This window comes from Lycorma delicatula, chromosome 1 (assembly GCF_047948215.1).
Source record: "Lycorma delicatula isolate Av1 chromosome 1, ASM4794821v1, whole genome shotgun sequence".
NCBI classification, from domain to species: Eukaryota; Metazoa; Arthropoda; class Insecta; order Hemiptera; family Fulgoridae; genus Lycorma; species Lycorma delicatula.
Window position 1 is genome coordinate 308,782,010 of NC_134455.1, and position 15,542 is coordinate 308,797,551.

Below are 15,542 nucleotides of genomic sequence, written 5' to 3' on the forward strand. Positions count from 1 at the left end.
ATCACAAAAAAATATAATGCAATGTGGTATCTACCACAATGAAAGTGTGTAAGTGCCGACTTTATTAAAGAATTGGAGGATCGTATATCACTTTCAAATGAAATATGTTTAAATGAAGTGCATAAATTGTGTTTATGTAATTTAATAGGCGTACAAGGAAGTCATGTGATGTTCACATCAGATTTTTAGGATAATAAAATACGATACATTAAAATAGAAAAAATAAATTATGCTAATTTTCTGCCTATTTTACCATTTTTACTCCGATAAAAAAATTCAGTCTTTTAATAAGATTCCTTCTCCTTTTTTCGCCAGTTATAAAATTACACATGACAATAGCGCACCGATAGCAAAGAATGGGGAACTATTAGAAATTCTGTAGCTATAGAAATAAGAAATCTTTATTCAACTTCTCACTACTAAAATGTGTTTATAAAACATCAAAACTATTTAAATTGTATTCATAACATCTTTCAAAGCACATTACAGTTTCTGTTTCTATTTTCAGATGCGGAAACAAAACGTTATTGAAGTAAACATGTGTACTAATAATAATAATAATAAAAATAAGAGAATATTATATACTGAATACACAAATTTGCACCAGAATAGTTATCAAATAAGTTTTATTAAAACCTTTTTAGCAGCACTTGAGAAACACTCGACAAAGAAACTTTCCATTAAACATCTTACAAACAGATTTCAGAAATTTTTTTTGTATTAAAAACAATACAACAGCATCGGAACCTTATAAAAATTACTTTTAATAGAGACATCAAAGAAATTCATTGTAAAATATATTTTTTATTTAAAACTAGCGTACCCCGTCGCGACTTTACCCACAATGTAGGTGTAGCTTCACTCGCAATGCTTTTTTAAGATAACAAAAAATTTATTACAATTCCAAATCTAGCATCCCCATCGCGGCTTCGCCCGTGCTCTACGGTTACTTGCGCTTCCCGTCACGATCTGAGGGTCAAGGCTCGCTTCGCTCTCTCTTCCCGTTCTCTCCCGGTTCTCTTTCCCTTTCCTCTTTTTTCTCTTTTCCCTTTCAATTACTTTTTCCCAGTTTTCCCCTTCTTCCCTTTTAACTTTTTCGATTTTTCCCTTTCTCTCTTCTTCCCCGCGCTTAAATCGGTCCAGTAGTTTTTTAGTCTATAGCGGACACACATACCGGAAACACAGCAATGGAATCGTAAAATATTTAGTATAGCTTATGTTGCTTTTACGTCCAACAGATAGCGCAGTCAACACGAAATTTAGATTTTTATCGATTTGAACCCCTTAAAATCAAAATTTCGCAAAATCCTTTCTTAGTTAGTGCATGCCTACTTAAAGATGCGAAGGTACCCTGAAAATTTCAAGTCTCTACCTATAATAAGTTTTGGTTGTACGTTGATTATGAGTCAGTGAATCAGTCTGGCATCCATTTGTATGAGAGATTATAAATGTTTAATGGAAATTAAAAATGTAACTTTTATACATTTCATCATCATTAATTTTTTGGGGAAATTTATAATATATTTAATTAAAGTTATGTAAGATAATATCAGTAAATAGTTCAAAATACATCTCAGAATTTCATGTTTTTTATTTAATAACTGATACGAACTTATAATAAAGTTGTTTTACAACCCCAGCTATTACACAAAAAAATATTTTGTTTAGTAGTCCCCTTAACAGTAAGTTACACTAGAAACTTATTATATATCGAGATTTAAACAAAATATAAAATCTATAAGAGTAAATTTACAAAAAATAAAACACGCAACTTTTTATCTCAACCTAAAACGGCGGTGACAATAAAGGATTTGGGTCTGAATCCCATTCAGGCCTGGCAATTTTCATAAGCTTTAAAATTAATTTCACATCAAGACTTTCTGTGTAAATAATTAGGTGCAGTGGCCCAACACCATTAATTAGACACTCGATTACCGATTACAACTTTTTAATTGGCAGTAGTTACTTGAATTAATAAAGATAAAAATATACAGCCTAAAATGTAAAGTTAAAATTAAAAGCTTCCGAGTATAAGATAACGAAATTTTGGTTATCGATATCCTTTATTTCACCATCTGTTTAGTACATTGCAAACTTGAGTGACATACAAGAAGAAATAAATGCAAAAAACAGTGCTAACTATTCCAGATAGTTGATGTACAATAATTTATTTAACCAAATAATTAATAATTTAATAGGTAAATTATAATTATTTAACTGTACTCGGTACGCTATATATTTATCGATTTAAGCGATTAATTATACACCTAATTACCAACCTTAAACCAAATATATAAAAGACAAGACCGTAAGGGGCAAGAATTCAATAAAATATTTATTTTAGACGAAGTAGATAAATGAAAAATACAGCCGATTTTTTTAGGCATGTCAAAATATTTGACAAACTTGTACGTGCATTAATTTCAATCATTAACTCTGCAGATATAGTAAGATTCCAGTTTCTAGTATATTGTGATTTTTTATCGCCTTTCCTAATTAGGAAGATGGTATTTATAACGTGGTTAAAAAGAAAAAGAGAGAAAATGGACAGACAACTGTCTGTCCGTTTAATACATCGGTTTAAGGATGTGTTGGGGAAAGTTACAAAAATAAAATTACACATAGCTCGTTTTTGCCAAAAGAAAATTGGACTTTATTTTTAACAGAATGAAAATCAGAATTATATAAATAACCATATTCATAAAAACAAAAAAAAATGCATAAATACATTATTACATATTATTGTTTTGTTAAGACAAATGGTTTGCACAAAATCTCCTCGTGCGATATTTATATACAACAATCCTTAAGGTTATAGGTAAACTTATTACCTTAAATATTTCTTTTACATAAACACAGTATATAATAACAATACAGAGTATAATAATAATATCTTATTATTTAACAGAGGATTACCTTAATATTTAGTAGACGATTACTGTTTTTTTGTTAATGAAAAACAATATCTTGATACTCACTGGCACAGAATGTAATCTGGACTATCATAATAGAAAGTTCAACAGACGATTACTGTAGAATGAAAAACATTAATATCTTGATATTCACTTACGCAGGATGTAATCTAGATTATCATAACAGAGAGTTAACGGACGATTACTGTAGAATGAAAAACATTGACATTCATTTGCACAAAATGTAATCTGGACTATCATAATAGAAAGTTCAACAAACGATTACTGTAGAATGAAAAACATTAATATCTTGATATTCACTTACGCAGGACGTAATCTGGATTATCATAACAAAGAGTTTAACGGACGATTACTGTAGAATGAAAAACATTGACATCTTGATATTCACTTGCACAAAATATAATCTCACAATCGTGGATTTTATATATGTCTACATAAATTCCTTTAATTAATTTTATCATACAATTATAGAGAAGAAAAAACACAAACTTAATGTTTAAAGGATTTTTAACATACAAAAAAAGATTCATTGTTGAAGAATATGTGTAATTTAAAAAGTTAACTGCATGAAGTGTAAATTTTGACTAAACAATATTAGAATTGTAAGACGCACTAATGATTCTTCGAATGATGGTCAGAGATTGTGATCAGAGAGAGATTGAGAGAGACACTGACTGACTCTAGTGGGGAGCCGGCTTATATAGTGTAGATGGAGCCGAATGAACCACTAGGAGCTGTGTGAATCATCAGGAGCCGAGTGAATCATCAGGAGCCAAGTTCACGGAACATATTTACGTTTTTTTTTTTAACATTATAAACATGAAATAATACATAATTTTAAATCTTAATAAATAATCAATACAAAAAGCATAAATAAAAAACAGCTGAGCATATGTTTATATGTACGTTGAATGGAATGCATAAATTTCAGTGTATGAAAAATTTCTTATTTATAATTGAAATATTCATTACATCGAAATACTGTTAAATTTTAGATGAAAAGAAGTCAAATACCAAACAAGTTGAATTAACTTATAACTGCTTTACGCATTGACGTAAACAGGATGTCTGGGCCTTTTCAAAATTTAACACTGCACAAGAACATTGAGGAATAGAAAAATAATAATTAGGGAAAGGTTAAAAAAATAAAATCATTCAATACAATTAAACAATATAGAATTTAGAAACAATCAGAGAATGAATATTTAAGTAAACTAAACCAAACGGATAGACGTAGTTAAAACCCAAGCACGTTTTGACCGTTCTAAGTGCAGTATGTACTGCGTCATACAAATTCGAAAAAAAAGGTTTCTAACAATAACTTCAACTGGAATCGCAATATAATCAGACTGTTAGTCATTAATTAAAGCTAAATGAGTTAAAATGAAAACCTTTTGAAAGTGAAAAAACTCTGTTTTATTTAAAATTTGACTGCTTTCTTTTTAAAAATAATCATTTTAATGTAAATAAATCGTTTGCCAAAATGTTTTTTTAAACATCTAGTATATTTATAATGCTACATAATTTTTTAAATAACAGTGAAACAGTTGTAACACAAACTTGCGCCAGCCTGCTAAGATAACTATTCTTAAACGTGTTATAATTTATATGAACATTTCTTAAGGAAATAATGAACTAAATTTCTTTTATTAGAAGGGTAGCATTACCCCTTAACAGGGGAAAAATATTATAAAATTTATTGATTTTAAATAAAATGTTTCATTTTAAAAATAGTCAATGTTTATATATATATATTTTATTACTGAAAAGAAAAAAATGTCAATCTCCGCCGAAATTGTTAAGACTTTCATCCGGCAGTTCCAAGTTCGAATATCACGGTATGGTTTGGGATTATATATCACGGTAAGCTTAGTTTACTTGATGAATTAATAATTAAAATTTCATTTAGATAGCTTTTTTATTTATCACCCCCTTAATATTTAATTCAGAAAGCTTTACGTAATTTTTACTCCAATTCATAGTTATAAATTTCACCTTAATGAAAATTTATCAAAATTTTCAGTAGAATATTATCAATTAATAAAAAATTAATAGAAAAAATTCGGATATTTTCTGTTTCTCCCCCACAATATTTTTTCCAAATTTTTTCTTCCATATCGGTGAGTATTATTTGGAGGTATTTGCAGCAAAGTTAGCGAGCGAAGCGAGGGTAGGTTAAGTTTGATTTTATTTAATTTATAAGCATAATGCTTATTATATACCAATGTCTATTAATGTTGTGCAATGTACTAAGTAACCAGACATGTTCAAACATGACCGATTAGTTTAAACATGAGTTTAAACTAATTACTAATACGTAAGGTAAAAAAACCACTGTGTGGGGAAAACAGAAAGGCCCAAAAACTCTTATTTATTTTTTTTTTAAGCGTACATTAAAGTATTTTTATTTATGTTGGAAAAACAGCTAACTTTTGATAAATCAATCGCTGTTCATCACAAACAAGTAACAAGAGTCGGTCAAAACCACAGTAAAATCCCGTTGACGCAATGGGAGGGGAATGCTCCCCTTCCATTTATGTCCGACGAATTCCTAATTGTGCTAAACCGAAACTTTGAAAAATAATTTTTTAACATTAATAAATATAAACATCTCATTTCAATAATAATCATTCTTTGGTTTTTAATAGAGGTCACATTGGGTTTTTTTTAAACTTATTAATACTTTTAAAATTTAGTAGGCTGCAATAGCTAACAACAATTGAAAAAAATAACTGGATATAGATTTAAATTTAGTAATAAAAGATGGAAATACATCAATTTGATTAGACTTATGATTAAAATTGATTCTGTTCACTAATGTTTCTTTATTAAGTCAGTCTCAATTCAAAATAACTGTTGTTTTACATCATTTAATTTTGTACATATTTTCTCGTATTTATTAAATTCAACATATAAAAATCCAGTGTAGTAGTACAGTGCTGTATTTTACAGCTAAAAACATTACATATTTTTGTGTTAGTTTTTCTTTGTTTTATAAAATTATTTTTCTGTACGATAAATTAAAAAAAAAGTAGATTAAACGTTTTAATAAAAAAAAAAGATTGTCCTTGAATATATCTTTTATTTCTGAGATACGTTTGTTTAACATCGGTAAAAATAAGTTTTCCAAGGTTAAAATGAATACAGTTAAAGTTTTTGGACGACCGGAATACGGTACCGAACTGATATTTTCTTTTCTTTTTTTAATATATACAGATACGTTTTATTAAGTACTTTTTTAACAACAAAATAATAAAAGTAATTCAGAAAAATAAAATAATTAAATAAATATATAAACAGTCAAAAGTAAAATTTCATGAAACCAAGAAAATTATTAATAAAAAATAATACAGCGAAGTCAATCTTACCAAAAGAAAGATGTGCTACTAGTGAGAAATATAGTGTTCTGAATAACGTTAAACAAGAACGAATAACAACTGAACACTGAACAAGAGTTAATTAAAATTATTTAAAATGGAATAGACCTCGTGTATAAAAATAAATGAATTTGTTAAATATGGATATCTCTGCCTTTAAATATTCAATTTAGGGTATGTGTGTGTGTGTGTGTGCGCGCGCGCGCGATTAAATGGCAACTGTTTTATCATACGGGTTAGTCATAACATATTTCATCCGTTTTAATGTAAAATATTTTCTCTAGTACTCAGGAAATATCAAATGATATCCAGATCTACAGCTAATAGAGATTTGTTTAAAAATTATGCAAACTATTACTATTTTTTACATAAAGTTATAAAAGTTAATTTTATATGATTACGTAACTATTTTTTAATAGATTTCATTTTATATTAAAGCGCTAATATTTAAAATAATCGTTATAGAAATGATATTTCGTTTTGTTATTTCAATAGATTTAAAGAATAGAATATTATTTTTTAAAAATGAGTAGTGGTATAAAAAAAGATTAAGAATTCCGCTAATCTTGACACAACATTTAAGTAAATTTTACAGGATATTTTTGAATGATTTTAATAATTTATTTTTCAAGATTTTCCCTTTTTTCCATTATTTGAAGTAATCTAAATTAATAAATAATTATTTAATATAAATTTATTATTGTTTAATATTAAGATTTATATTACTAATGATTACCATAATAACATAAGTAGATTAACGCTGCTTAAGTCGGACTGTACACTGTACCTGAAAGTATGTAATTAATACAATCTATCTAATAACATAATTTGCATATTACGCAACAATTCGTAAGTGTTACGTTTGAAATACTTAAGGTCATATGTTCCATGTAACTTGGCAATGTTAATTTCTCAAATTTCATGTTCCTTTTTCTCAGCTTCCAGAAGGCCTACAAAAATGAGCTTTTGCACAGACCTTTCTGGGCTGTTTATAAAGCTACTGAGTTTTTTAAAACAAATTTCTAGGAAACTTATTTTTAAAAAAAAAATGTTTTTCCCTAACGTCTGTTTTCAATTGCTACATTTTGCCGAAATATATTTTTAATTTATTTTCTAAGTGGAACTTTTGCTATAAAAAACTCAGTACGTACATCTACACCCAATAAAACTACTGTAAAAATTTCTATGCAGAAATTTCAAAGTTATTTCACTTCGTGAAATAACTGCAACATCCATGCAAATAAGATGAGGAACAGTTTCTTCTTACCGGCTTAGTTAATAAACAAAATTGTCCAATTTGGGGATCAGAAAATACAAAAAAGAACTTCCTATGCATCATCACGATTTGGTGCGGATTTTGGGCTGGGGGATTGATTGGATCTTACTGTTTCGAAAATGAAAATGGAGATTTCATTATCGTCAATGGAATTCAAATCATGAAATGATTTCAAAATTTTTATGGCCTAAAATTAATTATATGGATGTGGAAGTTATGTGATTTCAACAAGACGGTGGTGCAACAAGCCACACTGTCTATGAAACCATGCAGTAATTGCAAGAAAAATTTAATGGTTGTGTTATCTTGCAGCGAGGTGATGTAAATTGGCTGCCAAGATCATGTGACTTGAAACCGTTGGACTTTTTTCTTTGAATTTATCTTAAGGAGAAAGAGTACACATCAATAAATCACAAACAACTGAGGATCTCAAAGAAGAAATTCGACACAAAACTGCCGACATTTAGCAATTATATCAACATGTTTTGGAAAATTTTGTGAAAGAGTGAACATGTGCATCCAAGGCCGGGGCGCTCATTTATTATGATATCTTGTATCACATATAACCTCCATGTCACTACTTTCTAATAAAACAAAAATATTATCAAATAAAAAATGTGTTTTATTAAAATGTCAGCTTATTTTGGAACACCATTTAAGAAAGAATTTTCTGAACACTTTTCCTATAAAGGATTTGGAAATAAATAAAGTAAAGAAGTTTTTGATGAAATCTTGTATACGAGCAACAAAAGATGAGAAATTCAACGACAGGATATTGATGAAAGTATAACAAAATAACTAACTAAAAAAATAAATAACTAACAGACCAAAGTACCTTGAAGCTACTGAATTCTGTGTCAAACCAACGGACGATAAGAAAGTTTACTTATCTAACTTTTTTGTCTTTATTCAATAGCTTGTCTTTATTGATAAAATTAACGTTGTTTTAGGTTAATATAACTGAACGGTTTATAGTAACGTTAGGATGAATTGTTGCTTATGCACAATTTATGAACTTAATTCATAAAAACAACAGTAAGACCGATTCTCTTATAATTATTTTATCCGGTAAACTTCTGTTGGATGATAATCGTAAACAATCGCACGCCTAAACCTGGAATATGTTGCCTATAATTTCAATTACCTGTTAAAAATCTTTATTTATAAATGTATCAGCTTATTATCAAAGCGATCGTTTCTTAAACAAAAAATGATTATTTTGTACACAATGATTATGTGCACAAAACAAAATCAATTATGGAAAAGTTGAATAATTTATTCCGTTATTTCATTATAAAAATAAGAGATATGTTACAGAATTCAGTAAATTCTATTTTTAAATTTACCGACGTAGAGTAATTTGGTTATTTTCGCACACTTTTTCCCCATATTCCAGGAATAAACATTTTGGTACAGAGGCTCAGTGATTTATTCTATAGTAGACTTCATGTTATCTCTTCCTTAGCAAGTCGATTAAATGATCGAGTAACTCCATCAGGAGGGATTTTAGAAGTAGCCGATTACTTTTCAACGAACGAACAGTTCGTTATTGAGTTCAATATATGTATGTCGGAGAATAAAGTACAGTGGAGTATCTTCCGACAAAACGATGAGAATATTCTTTAGAATATCGGTATTTTTAGTAGTTTTAAGAAATGTACTATTACTTGTAATATTTTGTAAAATAAGGTTTAAATTGTTTTATTGCGGTAGGCTTAGGCCTAGGTAGGCACATGGTTGTCAACGTAGTCGGGATCCCAGGACGATAGGGGTATCATAAAATTAATAAGGAAAAGGAAATATGCAGTAGGTATATTATTTGAGAATATGGTAAAAGGGTAGTCTTGCTTTGGAACCCAGATCGAACAGACGTCCTGGTGGTCGCGAATTCGTTATTTCCCTGAGCCTCGGTCTATCGCAAGTTGTTTTAATATTATTTGAATTCTAAATTGAATTAATCTTATATTGTAATTCGTGTGCTACTGAGTTATTGATAAGTGATAATTATCATTTATAATTATTTCATTGTACGAGTTATCTACTCATTTTTATTAATTGAACTTTATTGTAATCTTATATATTCTCCACTTGTAATGGTGGGAATGAGTGAAGCACAAAACGTTGAATCCCTGACAGATCCCTTCGCCTCTCCGACATGTATATATGCGAGTGTGAACACATTTCGTCTCGGATTTTGATTTCGGATTCGGGTTAAGCATAGTTAGAGGATTACAAAAATACACAAATGACCGCTATAGGCCGTCGGGTTCACATGAAAGTGGTCGCCAAAAATTAAAATGTGTAATAATCATTACGCGGTAACGGTGTATGCTATCAAGTTAGTTCAAACGCACTAATGTAAGGTTTACTATAATGCATAAAATAAATAATATTAATTTTGTAAATCAAGTGAATAACTTCTAAATGGTGGAAAAATTAATTTTTTAATAATTGAAAAAAGTATGCCATAAAACCGCTAAAACAGAAGATAAATAAATTATATTAACTTAGCGTTTATAGGGTAAGTAGATGTTAGAGAAATCACTTCGTTAGAAATTAACTAATAGGGAGAACAGTAACAATAATAACAATTTTCGTTCGGTAAACTCTAACTAGACTTTTCACTGATAACCCACTGGCTCGGTGTAGTGGTGAACGCGTCTTCCCAAATCAGCTGATTCTAAAGTCGAGAGTTCCAGCGCTCAAGTCCTAGTAAAGTCAGTTATTTTTACACGGAATACTAGATCGTGGATACCGGTGTTCTTTGGTGGTTGGGTTTCAATTACCCACACATCTCAGGAATGGTCGAACTGAGACTGTACAAGACTACACTTCATTTACACTCATACATATCCTCATTCATCCTTTGAAGTATTATCTGAACGGTAATTACCGGACGATAAACAGGAAGAAGAAAAGACTTTTCACTGATAACTAGTTAAATTATATCCTTTAATAGATTTCTAATGAACTAATGATGAGTTATCGTTAGTTAATAACGTCAAAACATATTTAATTACTTCGAGAGCCTTGTTAAAGTAAAAAAAAAAAAGTACAAAAATCAAGTCGCCTAAATTGTCACAATTCAACTTGATGCACTGAAGGGTGTCTTTAAAGAAGGAATATATACCATCGACGTTTCTTATGTGATTTTTTTTTAATATTATTTAATTAATTATATAAAAGTTCACACTGACTACTGGTTTTTCCTATTTCACAAGTCACCGTGGAAAATTGCAATAAAATAATAAAACGATAAAAAAAGTCAATTTATATTAAGCGATCTAATAACTAATTATAACAAAATAATAATAATAATAAATAGAAAAATAAAAATAAAATTGCGGTCGAATTAAAAACTTCCTTTCAATGAAGTCTGTAGAAACCAACATTTTTTATTTTAATTATAAAAAACGCTGCGTTTAACAGCGTATTTTACAATAAATGTGCGCTAACTGGAGAACAAAATAACAAGTCTTTTTATGCACGACTTTTTCCCAAATTTCATATTCAGACCCGACACTAAAGACCTACTATTTTCAGAATGTGACTTCAATACAAATTCAAAGTATTTTTCTACAAGTAATGTAATTTGTTTTTAACAAATTTTAATTTATAAATTAAATTTACAAGTTAATTTTAATTTATTAATTTGAAAATTGAAAAAGATTAATCAAATTCTTTTTAAGCTTATATTGGCAGCAAGAATTTAGGATTAAAACAAAACCAGACATTATTTATATTTTGAGAACATTGTTTAAAAGAAAATGAAATAAAATATCTCTTGCCCCCCAATAAAAAATAAAGGGTTATTCTTCTTTGATGTACCGACCAGCAGCCACAAATAACTTAAGATTACATAATTACTGTCTTTCGTTATTGTTCATGTTTTTTCATATTCCACAAGTTCAACCGTTATCATCGAGTTTGATCGACTGATGTTTAACGCGCGGCTTTTAATACTAGAGGATTAACGTATGCAACATTGTTGTTCGGCGCCTTCCATTGTCATAAAAAAAGCAAATTCAGTTAACAAGTGTTTTTTTAACAATATATTAAAGAACGTGATCAGCTGTGCAAACATTAATTCACTTTATGTACAACCATAAAAAAATAATAAAATTATATTTTAATATTAATTGCTTTTAATATTCAAAGCAGAGGATATGTTTTTGAAGAAGCTTTCGTATAATTGTGAATATGAATACTCTTTTTGTTCTTAACTAGCGCCCAAATGGAACTTAAATTTTTATGAAAAAAAATGAAAAAATAAATAATCTTGTTACCAGCGAATTAGGTAAATTTATGTTACATTCTGCAGTGAGATTATGTATATAAGTACTATTTCATGATAACAAAGAGTCCCCACATAACTATCATTAAAAAGTAATTAGATCAAACCTGAACTTACACTCAACTGTCATTATAATTCTTATACGGTATTATACGTGGTAATGTAAAAAAAAAAAAATATTCTCTTTGTCAACCACACGGTGAAGTGACTCATTCATTTCACAATTTTTTTTTAATTTTGTAATGACTGATAGAGGGGAAACTTTTATAAACAACAAAAAGCAGTAGTTTGTAGGGTTCCAGTTCTTTTTTGTAGCGTAAATAATAATGTTTTACTATTCTTGTATTTACTATTTTACGTCGCAGTATTACACGAGTTTTTAGGTAGACGAGTAAAAAGGCGCAAAAATATCCAGTTTTGCAGGATTAACTTTAGCAGAAACTAATGAAATTATTCTGATACGATTTATTTTAATGAATTAAAGAAACAGTAAATAAAAATCGCTCAAATGGTTTTCAAGATACAAGAAGGAAAAATTTTGAAAACGATCGAAAACTCTTTTCATTCTTTTAATGTTTTACGTAGAATTCATCGTAGACTTTAACAAGATGTAAGTGATTCTACTAACTTTCAAACCGTCAACATTTCCAGTACGGTATACGAAACTCACCGGGTTGGTCCAGTGGTGAACGCGTCTTCTCAAATCAGCTGATTTGGAAGTCGAGAGTTCCAGCATTCAAAGTCAGTTATTTTTAAACGGATTTGAATACTAAATCGTGGATACCGGTGTTCTTTGGTGGTTGGGTTTCAATTAACCACACATCTCAGGAATGGTCGAACTGAAACTGTAAAAGACAACACTTCATTTACACTCATACATATTATCCTCATTCATCCTCTGAAGTAATACCTGAACGGTAATTCCCGGAGGATAAACAGGAAAAAGAAAGAAAGTACGGTATATTAAAACTCCAGGTTCAAAAATCTTTCCTAAAACTCATTTGAGTATATGATAACCAAATTTACTGCTGTTCACAACCATCTGCCGCCATACATACATTTCAAAAATATTTCGAATTTCATAATGTCTTCAAATTTCATTACATTACATCAGGTTTATCATTATGTTACAATAATCCAATCAATGATGGCCAAAAAAATCTTCAAATCGTCTATATGCAGGTAATGTAATATTCCGTTAATAAAAATACTTTCTATTTAATTCATACAAAAAACTTACAACGGGACTATCAGAGGAAATTGCTCTACAAAGTAAAAAACATTCCTCGACAAATACCCGTTTGAAGAATTAATTGAAAACCAAGGCTTGAACACACCATGTGTGAGTTCAGGCTGCATATATATACACATATACATAAATACATGCACGCACATAATTATATGTACGTACTCGTATAATACAAACTTATACGTTTGTAAATAATGTGTGTGTGTGTGTGTGTTGGATGGATTACAAACATTCTCTTTTTTCAATCTTTATAAATTTAATGTAGTAAACATTAATTAGAGCTAAATAAGAAACCAGAATACAGATTCTGGTTTCTTATTTTACTTAGTAATTTTCTAGAATAGATGTCGAGTTAATAATTAAAGTGTAAACCGATTTTGTAAACACACAGATGGAAAGTTGAGGAAGTTATAAATCTTTAAATACTTTTCGCAAAGTATAAAACAATTTAAAAGTACTCTAACAAAATTTACGCAATTTTAGCTTTCTTTCAGTCGATTTAGCCCAAATGTTCAGTTTAATGCACTATTTACTAGGGGATAAATATTGCTATTTCCAGGCTATCTCTAATGAAAAATACTAATTAAATTTCCTAAAAAACGATGCAAGAATGTAAAGGTGTGTTAGAAAATGTCTTAACTTATTGTATTTTTGAATTCTTTTTTGTATTCTCTCAGAAGAAACTTCATCGTCGTTCGTTTTGAAACAAAAATATGTTATGACCAATCGTTACACACTTTACGTTTCAACTAATGGAAAGAGAACTTCCTGTAAAATTTCTACAAATAGGAAAACACGTTCCGATTAAATTACGCAAACTAAACCTCGCTTTGTTAAGTCAATAAAATAAAACGCGTTATTACATAATTTCAGAACTCGAAATCGAGACTTATTATCAAAAGGAAACTATTTTCTTATTAAAAAAAAACATATCTATAAACACACGTGCGCTATATAACATTTTTAAATTACGTAGACTTTCAATAAAGTTTCTGGAAATTGTTAACCATTACAAATAATTTACGGAAAAAATAAAAGAATTACGAATTTTAATATAATTAATATACGAATTAGATGCAGACTAATAGACATTAGACTTTAAATGCCTAAAACAATGAAGACTTTAAACATTAGTTATAGTTAGATGTTATAAATAATGGAATGTAAGTAGTGTCGATTATTATCGTTAAATGAAGTTGTAATACTCTGCCATTTAAATACAGTATCAATAATACCATAAACAATTAATATCTTTATTTTTCCTTGTTTACTATCTATTTAAATTAATTTACCTTTATTTCTATAATATCTCTTCTACAGAAATTATTTTTCTTGGAAAACAAAAATTCCTTAGAAATGATTGCAAAAACGATAACATTTTGTGTTTAATCGTTTCGCAAATGTAAATGTAGAAGTCTTATTTTATGTATGAAATTCATTATTTTTATATACAAATTCGTAAATTTTTTAAACTGAATACTTAATTGTGGTTTATTTTATTTTTTATGCGGCTTTATTATTTTAACGTGACTAATTATAACAGAATAAAAATATTTATAATTATTTTCAAAATTAAAAAAAAAAATTACTTTCGAATATTTCATTAAGAAACAATTTAAATTAGGTAAGCGTAAAAATTAGCTACATAATCAAGTATGCTGATCTTCAAAATATTGCGTACTTTTTTTACTGGTAGGAGTTAGCATTCCATAGTTTAAGTTGATCTCTAGTTGTGTAACTTCTATTTTATAAAAAAAAATAAATAAATAATATTTTCCACTTCTATGAAATGTATTTAAAGGTTAAATAAAAATAAAAGCGTCATTGTAGTCCAGTTAATAAAACTTGGGTTTATCACTTCAAGAGATGGCCTTAGATTTATTTTTTTATTTTTTGTTAACAATTTAAATGCTTAATTCAGTTTTTAATGAAACCAACGTCGCGTACTGCATAGGAAGTTAGTACAATTGTACTTATACCATCCCGGCAGCAGTGTAGTATAATAACAGATAAATAATGGAAAACATACCAAAAATTTCTCTTTCTACATATTTTTTTTCTAAATTGTGGTCATAAAAAATCGAGAGTGATAACAATGGAGGGTAAATTATGTTGACTGTTTTATATGTGCGTGTGATAACAATTAAGAAATGCTATAAACAGGAAGTGCAAACTAGCAAAAGAAGAGTGGCTTAAAGAAAAGTGTTCACAAGTGGAAAGAGAAATGAATATTGGTAAAATAGACGGAGCATACAGGAAAGTTAAGGAAAATTTTGGGATACATAAATTAAAATCTAATAATGTGTTAAACAAAGATGGTACACCGATTTATTATACGAAAGGTACTGTCGATAGGTGGGTGGAATATATTGAAGAGTTATACGGAGGAAATGAATTAGAAAATGGTGTTATT

The 15,542-nt window shown here is 28.7% G+C and overlaps 1 protein-coding gene across 3 annotated transcripts in view; it reads right to left on the bottom strand.

Annotated features, from left to right (window-relative positions):
* Positions 1–15,542, bottom strand: part of Gp150 (leucine-rich repeat domain-containing glycoprotein 150) — a 111,395-nt gene that overhangs the window by 85,991 nt on the left and 9,862 nt on the right. Inside the window, exon 1 of one of the 3 annotated variants that reach the window (XM_075381288.1) lies at positions 6,302–6,410. The exons of the other annotated variants lie outside the window; for them this stretch is intronic. The gene's annotated coding sequence lies outside the window, so the exon portion shown is untranslated. Of the gene's footprint in view, positions 1–6,301; positions 6,411–15,542 lie in introns of those variants that run through there. 3 annotated transcript variants of the gene reach the window in all.